Raw genomic sequence first — 8236 nt, 5'->3', positions numbered from 1 at the left:
TATGTTATACATATATATATATATATATATATATGTCTGCTTGGGAAAAGATTATAGCAGGCCCAGTGATTATCATTTTAAGGTAACTGTTGCTCATTGCTCTAGTTCACTATTGTATTTGAGGCCAGTATGGGCTATGTGGCAAGTTTAAGGCCAATGTAGGCTACACAGAGGACAATCAACAGAGACCTTTACTCACATGCAATGTGCTCCTGTCCCTGTTTGCAGCTGCTGTAGCACTTCTCCAGCTGCATGACCCCCGTAATGTCCCTGAAAAATGCCCCCAATGGACGGTCCTCCCAACAATATTGCAGATGCATTTGTAATAATATAAATAACTGAAATGGAGGTCTATGTATTTAACAGATCACTTCTTCCATCTGAAATAAGTTTGAGGACTCTTTTTTTTAATAAATAGTTTACTGAGAATTTCATATATGCATATAAGATGTTTTGATCAAATTCATGCCCACTCCTTCCCCTCTAACTCCTCCCATATCTCCCCATCACTTTTTTTCTGATAAGTTCATGTTCTCTTTCTTCTTCTTTGATTTATTTATTTATTTTTACAGGGCTTTTGGCTACTGTAACATTCTGCCCCCCCTCCCAAAGAGGTAGCCCTAAAATCTTTTAAGGAATAGGAATACTTTCAACATATTTGGCCTTTGGAACAGAGAATGTTGCTAAGAGGCCCAGAGCAGTCTGTGACCTGATTCCCTATCCTCAAGTTGGGTAACCCCTTCAGAGGATGGTGTGATAAGAATAGGAGGTAGGAATTGTCTAGGCAGTTAGGGTAAAAAGACCCCAAAGAAAAATAGCCGGTTTCTTAGCTAAAACTCAAAATGTCCTTGGGCCTGTTACAGGGTGAAGCAACTGGAGTACCCCTTCAGTGGGTCTATCTAAAAGACTCCCAAATTGTATAACTCTTATCTCTAAGGGGAAAAGAAAGTCCTTGAATCATGAATAGGAGATGTGAAGGAGAAGTAAAGGCAAGAGTCATTAGCATTGCAAGTTCTAGCCAGAGAGCTAGAAAAAGGTCAGAAAGGGGCAATTTTCAAATGTTCATATGAATCCACTGGAATTTCTTGACAAGGGCTTCCAAAAGCATCCCTCTTAGTAAGGCAGGCTGGAAAATGGAGATTGAGTACTAGCCTTCTTCTATAGCTAGTGTGAACAAGAATGGCAAGCCACTCATTCACAGCAAGAAATCCTGCCGTGTATGAAGGATTCAGAAGTTTTTGTGTGAAACATCAAGTCAGTCAACAAGTAGGACTTGTCTTCAGGGGGGAAGGTGCAAAAAACCAGTGACTATAGTTAGAGGATCAAGACAGAGGAACAAAAAAGGCAAGAAGCAGCTCAGGGCTCAGGGCAAGAGAGGAGATGAGAAAGATAGCAAAGCCATCTGGCAAAAGTCAGAGAAGCAACAGGATCAACAGGCAGAGTACGGAAAGGACAGGCATTCCAGAGCTAAAAATACTTGTGCCGCAACAATCCTCCACACTACAGAAGGTTAGACTAAATAGCTGCAGGTCGTGGGGTGCTTTGTTGTAGTTCCAGGCATTTACCAGCACTCCTCAGCGCGACCACTTGCCAGGCATCAAAAATCTTTCTAGGTATTGTTTAATGTCCCTCACACACAAAGCAGAATCATCCCCCTCTGTGCACACTATGGGGATGTGCTGAGCAGTTTGTAGTTCCCATTTTGAAGCTGTCTTAAAAAGCAATGAGGAGCAGCTATGAAAAAGGACGGAAACTGATAACCTGGAATGGCTTGAAGCTTTGCACTTGGAGGTGCGGCTTACATTTCTTGCATCTTGACCACTGTTATTAACATGGGGCAGTCAGAGACCTACTATCCGAGGAGGAGTCAGTGAAAGGATTGGGTGCTTGCAGAGGGAATCCCAGCAGCAGTTAGAAGAGGGATGGCTCAGAGGTTGAGAGCACTGATTGCTCTTGCAGAGGACCCAGGTTGGATTCCCAGTACCCACATGGTGACACCGTCTTTAACTCTAGTTCCAAGGGATCCAACACCTTCTTCCTGCCTCCCTGGGCATTGCATGACATGGGTGCACATACATATATGCAGGCAAAACACTCATACACATAAAGAATAATAAATTAAATATTTTTTAAAAAGAGGAGAAAAGAGGGGCAGGGAGGCTAGAGGGGTAGGAAGGGGAGAAAGGAAGAGAATCTATTAAAAACACTATGCTTGAAAATACATTAGGGCATATAATACTTTGAGTGCTAATTAAAAGAACAAAAATAAATTTTAAAAAGAAGGGATGGGGGAGGGAGTTTAAATTTTATTGAGAGCTGTTGTCTGAGATTACAAAAGCTCAATTAGAAAAAGAAGCAAAGTATTAGACAGATATATAAGGAGATGGGTGTATGTTTTAATCATAGTATGAGGTAATGCGTCTACAAATTTAAAATACAAAGTCACACAAAACAATACAGTATTGGCCTTTGAAAGAACACTTATCAAACACGTGAAGGTGAATGCTTGTGTGCAGGGGAAGACTAGAACTGGGTGGGGAGGTACACACTTGTAACCACAGCATTTGAAAGGCAGATAGCAAGTTCAAGGCCACATAACAAGATCCTGTTTCAAAAACAAAACACACAAATAAAAGAAAAGAAAAGAAAAGAAAAGAAAGGGAAATCAGAAAGAAGACTGGGAATCAGGTAATAGAAAGGAAATGAAATTCTTAAAAATAAAGTTTTGGCCAGGAGAGGCTGCACACCTCTTTAATCCTAGCACTCAGGAAGCAGAGGCAGGTGGAGCTCTGTGAGATCGAGGCCAACCTAGTCTACATAGGGAGTTCTAGGCCACCTGAAGCTACAGGGAGATCCTGTCTCAAAAAGACCAAATAAAATAAACTTTTGCATAATAGAATGAATTAGTATGTCATAAATTAAAAATATAATTAAACTATCATCACTTGTGGGTCAACACACACACACACACACACACACACACACACCGAGGCATACACGAAGGACACTGTCTATATCGATCCTCTGTCTCTGTTATAATAGTGTGAATCTGAAATCCACATTTTCACTGGGCAGTTAACACTGTCATGGTGAAAGCCTTTCTAGGTATAAGGAAGCTTGTTGTTTTGGGTACATTGTGCTGCATTTTGTTGATGATGTATTCATTATGATAGAACTATTGTCTAAGCTTTAAATACTCAAGAATGTTTAGGATGGTTTTGAACTGAGCTGTAACTTAACTGAGCTCTACTTTGGTCATTTTCAATACCCGGTGTGTGCTTTTGCCCTCATGTTTCATGCAGAATCCAGGTTGTTCTCCCCTGTGTATGGACACAGAGCATTTGTGTACCACACTTCAGCTTGGTGAATAATTATTACTGGGTGTGAAGAGTGCCTATAAGCCAAATTTCTGTCTATTACCATCTTCCAGGTTAGTGTGTGATGGAGATGACACTCCGGGCACAGCTGGCTCAGGTACCAAAGCTTCTCCTTGAGTTCTTTATCTTAGAATAATACCATTCCGCTCCCAGACCCTTACATTGCCATGATGAATAAGTTGAGACTCGTTTTCATAAACTTGTATGCAGAGTAAACAAATAGGAAGTATCCAAGAATTCTGAAGTCAGCACAGAGGATCAGTTTCACATTAATGACTTCAACACCACAGCAGGCCACACAAGATCATCAGAGGTGACACTCTGGCCGTGGATTATTTAGTGTTCGGTCTCATTTTGCTCAGCAATGTTTTATTTGCAAGCAGTAACCATCTCACAAATCTTTGTCTCCATCAGAGGCTTGAGCCCCTTGTGCACTTGGCCTTTGAGCCCACATTGGTTGACAGAGCCAGGATCTCCCCACTCCTAACTGCCCAGGGAGCCTGGTATCCATGAAGAGGGAATAAGCTACTTCCTGTGGAAGCCCTACTCAGCTATGATTTTTCTGTTTCTGCTGGCTGAATCTGCCCCTGACCAATTGAAGTTCCCTGGCCCCAAAATACTAGAAACCGTGATAATTCATAAAATTAATCTAATTTCTAAGTTTCTTGGGAGAACCACCTCTATCCATACTAGCTCATATTCAGAATTCAGTATGGATTTGGTAAATGTGGGGTCCTGCATGTTGGGAACTAGGCTTTCTGCTAATCTTTCCATTTAATTTGTTTCTGAAATGAACGAAAGCCTGTCAGACTGTAAACCCCAGGAGGTAGGCTTCTGTCATCGAACTGCTGAATATGTCCCAAGGAATCTATCTTAACCTCAGAAACTGATCTATTTCCTGTATTATTTCAGGGTTGATTTAAATTAAATACAATTATCTGGCCTTTAAAAAATGGCATTGTCTTGTTATAATAGAAAAGATGTTCCCTTTATTGAATTTCAGCAAAACAACTAGGTAAGTGACAGTCTGTCTCCAAGATAAGGTTTTTCCCATCAAGTCACAGCCCCTTTTCTGCAGAGCAGCCAAATCACAGTAGCCTAAAAATTCAAGAGTGAAAATGACAACATAGACTGTTGGCGTACAATGGTAACTACAAGAAATAACATTGCAGAAGTTTTTCTTTTTAAGTTTTGATACCATTGCAACAAATTCTGAAACCGTTTTCTACTATCTCACTAAATGCCAGCTCTGGACTACAGTCAAAGTATAAAACCTCCCCAGTTTCCTACTGTGGAATCCCCACATGTCATTAAGATAAAACAAGCTCGGTCTGAACCAAGAGTCTCTGGCTAGCGCTGTATCTTGCAGGGGAAATCTGAAATTTGAGTAAAGCAATCATCTCAGCACAGGTTTTGGAAATGAGCACTTTTCCTTTTATGGCAACTTCTAGTCACTGTGCTCTTCACTGGCAAGTCTAAACGACAACTTAAACACTTTTGCACTTTGTTCAAATCTTAGATGGGAAAAGTTATCCAAGGACAGGGATCTCATGTTTGATGATGTTCACCACTCTCCGCAGAAGGAAATTACAACCTCTGCGGAGTACAAAGAAAGTCACAGCCTGTGATGTCTCCCTGAGGGTTGGAATTGTTAACGTCCTGCTATGCCACCGGGCCACCACAGCAGCCTCTGACGATGCGAAGAGCTGTGTCAGCAAAGCCACATGAGTTTCCATCTCTGGGACTCTGCCCCTGGGTTCTGTAGCGCTTGAATGTGGCACACTTGGTTTCCTGATCCTGTGCTGCTGACGCACACTTGAAGATGTGGCAGGGCCCCGGCAGTTGACCAGGCTGGAAAAAAAAAAAAAAAAAAGTCACAAAGTGGAAGAGAGAGGGAGAGGGAGAAGGAGAGGGACACACTGAGACCTGTGGAGCTCTTTAGCCTGCACCTTCCAGAAGCACAACACAGCTGGGGATTTGAGTCTGAGCACTCAAGGTTCACACTATCTGTAGGAACTCACGTCCCTCCCTGCCTGACTTTCTTCCTCTGCAAGTTGACCACAGAGCAATCGAACTACCAGGAAGCTAAGAGTTAAAATTTGAAATTTGTAACACACTTGTGAAACTGTCTGGCACATGGCAAGAGTCATTTAAATTGCTGTTAAATAAAATTACAGTTAAAACTTGTTCAAGTCCACAGTCTTATGTAAAAATTGGCCTTTAGAATCAAATATGTCTTCTCCTAAGATTTTAGTGCTATTTCTTATTTCCAATAGGAAATTTATCTCTCATAAGAAGCATTTATCCAACCACAGCTAACCCCTACAAATCTGTCAGTGAGCTCAGTCCTGGATCATGCTTCACCTAAAGAATGGCTCCCAACAGAAGGGAAAAGAGACTGAGGTCTTGGGCAAGTCATTGACCTTTCCATCCACAGCTAATCTCAGTGACATTTTGCAACTTTCACGATATAAAAGAAATAATTATAGCTATTAATAAGGCTGACTACAATGAATGAAAGAAGAAACACAAACAGTGCAAGCGTCCAAGAGGGGAGAGGGTTCCCCAGACTTTCTATTCGTTGTAATGGTCAGTGCGTGCTCGCCCATACCCTGCTCCAGATCATTGTCTTTCCTCTACGCCAGTGTTACTTGTGCAAATTAGAGTCAGAGGAAATATTGTTTTCTTTGTTTGTTTTTTTAAAAAATATTTTATTTATTATTTTTATTTTATGTGTATGAGTGTATTGTCTGCGTGTATGTGAGTGCACCCGTGTCATGCAATGCCATGGAGATCAGAAGAGGGCTTTGGATTCACCTGGAACTGGAGTTAAGGATGGTTCATAGCTGTCATGTGGGTGCTGGGAATCAAACCCCGGTTTTCTGCAAGAGCAGTCAGTGCTCTTAACCACTGAGCCATGTCTCTAGCCCCCGGAAATATTATTTTATATAACTCTTTAAAATTTAAAATGTGAAACACTTAAAAATTTCAATTGCAGAGCTCTAAAGTACAGAGTTTAGCAAGTTGAAGTCCTTTTAAAATTTTTTCCTGGCACATATTAATTATATAAAATAATGGACCTCATCACGTTTTCATGCATGGACATAATGGACTTTGATCATATTCTGCCTGCTCATCTCTCCTCCCTTCTCCTGCTCCTCTTCTTCCCAAACAGTCTCCCCTCTGCTTTTATATCTCTTCTTTAAAAAATTAGATTCCACATGTGAAAGAAATATGCAATAGTTATCATTCTGAGCCTGGTTTATTTTGCTTAACATGATGCTCTCCAGTTCCATCCATTTTCCTGCAAAAGACATAATTCCGTTCTTCCTTCTGGCTAAATAAAACTTTAAAAATATTTTATTATTTTGTTTTATGTACATGAGCATATTGCCTGCAATTATGTAAGTAGACTGATGCCATGCAATGTCCACGGAGGACAGAAGGGGGCTTGGATGCCCTGGAACTGGAGTTACTGACACTTGTTAGCTACTATGTGGGTGCTGGGAACCAAACCCAGGTACTATGCAAGAGCAGACAGTGCTCTTAACTGCTGAACCATCTCTGTAGCCCCCTATATAAAACATTTTTTAAATCTATCTATTGATGGACATCTAGACTGGTTTCATATCTTGGCAATTGTAAGTGGGGCTACAATAAACATGAATGTGCGTACTCCTATGCTATGTGGACTTAGAGTTCTTTGAGCATATACCCAAGAGTGATACAGCTGACTCACATGGTAATTCTGTTGAGTTTTTGAGGAACTTCAACATGGATTTCCACAGTGGCTGCACCAGCTAACATGTCCACGGACAGTGTTCTTCTCCCCAAACCCACCAACACTAGTGATAACTTTGGTGATAATCTTTCTGACTGAGGTAAACAGGATCTCAGTGCAGTTGTGATTTGCATTTCCTCAATGACTAAGGATGCTGAACCTTTTTTTTCTTTTCATTTTTGTTGAATACGTGCACGTCTCTTGAGAATGGTCTTTTCAGTTCATCGGCTCATTTATTGATTGGATTAATTGTTCCTTTGGTATTTAAATTTTTCAGTTCTTTATAAATTCTGGATATTAATCCTTGCCAAATGGAGAGCTGGTAAAGATTTTCTTTCTGCTGCTATGCAGAAACTTTTCAGTTTGATGCCATTCTATTTGTCCATTCTTACGGTAATTTCCTGTGCAACTGAAGTGCTTTTCAGAAAGACCTTGCTCATGTCTATATCATGAAGTATTCCACCTTTGTTTTCCTCTAGCAGTTTCAAGGTTCCAGGTCTTACATTACATATTTAATCTACTTTGAATTGATTTTTGTACAAGGTGAAAGATAGGGGCCTAGTTTTACTCTTTTACATATGACACCCAATTTACCCAAGACCATTTGTTAAAGAAGCTACCTGTTCTCAGGAATCAGATGTCTATAGATATATGGGTTTATTTAAGAATCCTAAGTTCTATTCCATTGATTTCTGTGTCTGCTTATGTCCAGGACTTTGGTTACTATGACTCACTAGTACAACCTGGGACTGAACATTGTGATAACTCCAGCACCCCAGCATTGCTGTTTTTACCTAGAATTGCTTTGGCTCTACAGACTCTTGTGTGCTTCCATAGGCAATTTTTTTCTATTTATGTGAGCAATGCAATTAGAATTTTGATACAGATTGCAGTAAATCTTCACCTTGCTTTAGTAACATGTTCATGTTCCCAATATTAATCCTTCTGTGAACACAAACTTGGCCTTTCTAACCTCTAGAGTCTTCTGCAATTTCTTTCTTCAGTACTCTATAGTTTTCACTGTAGAGGTCTTTTTACCTCCTCGGCTAGGTTTATTCCTTGGTATTTTTAAAGCTAT

The sequence above is a fragment of the Nannospalax galili genome, unplaced genomic scaffold (assembly GCF_000622305.1).
Source record: "Nannospalax galili isolate Female #2095 unplaced genomic scaffold, S.galili_v1.0 scaffold352, whole genome shotgun sequence".
Taxonomy (NCBI): Eukaryota; Metazoa; Chordata; class Mammalia; order Rodentia; family Spalacidae; genus Nannospalax; species Nannospalax galili.
Note: the sequence above shows the minus strand (reverse complement) of the source record.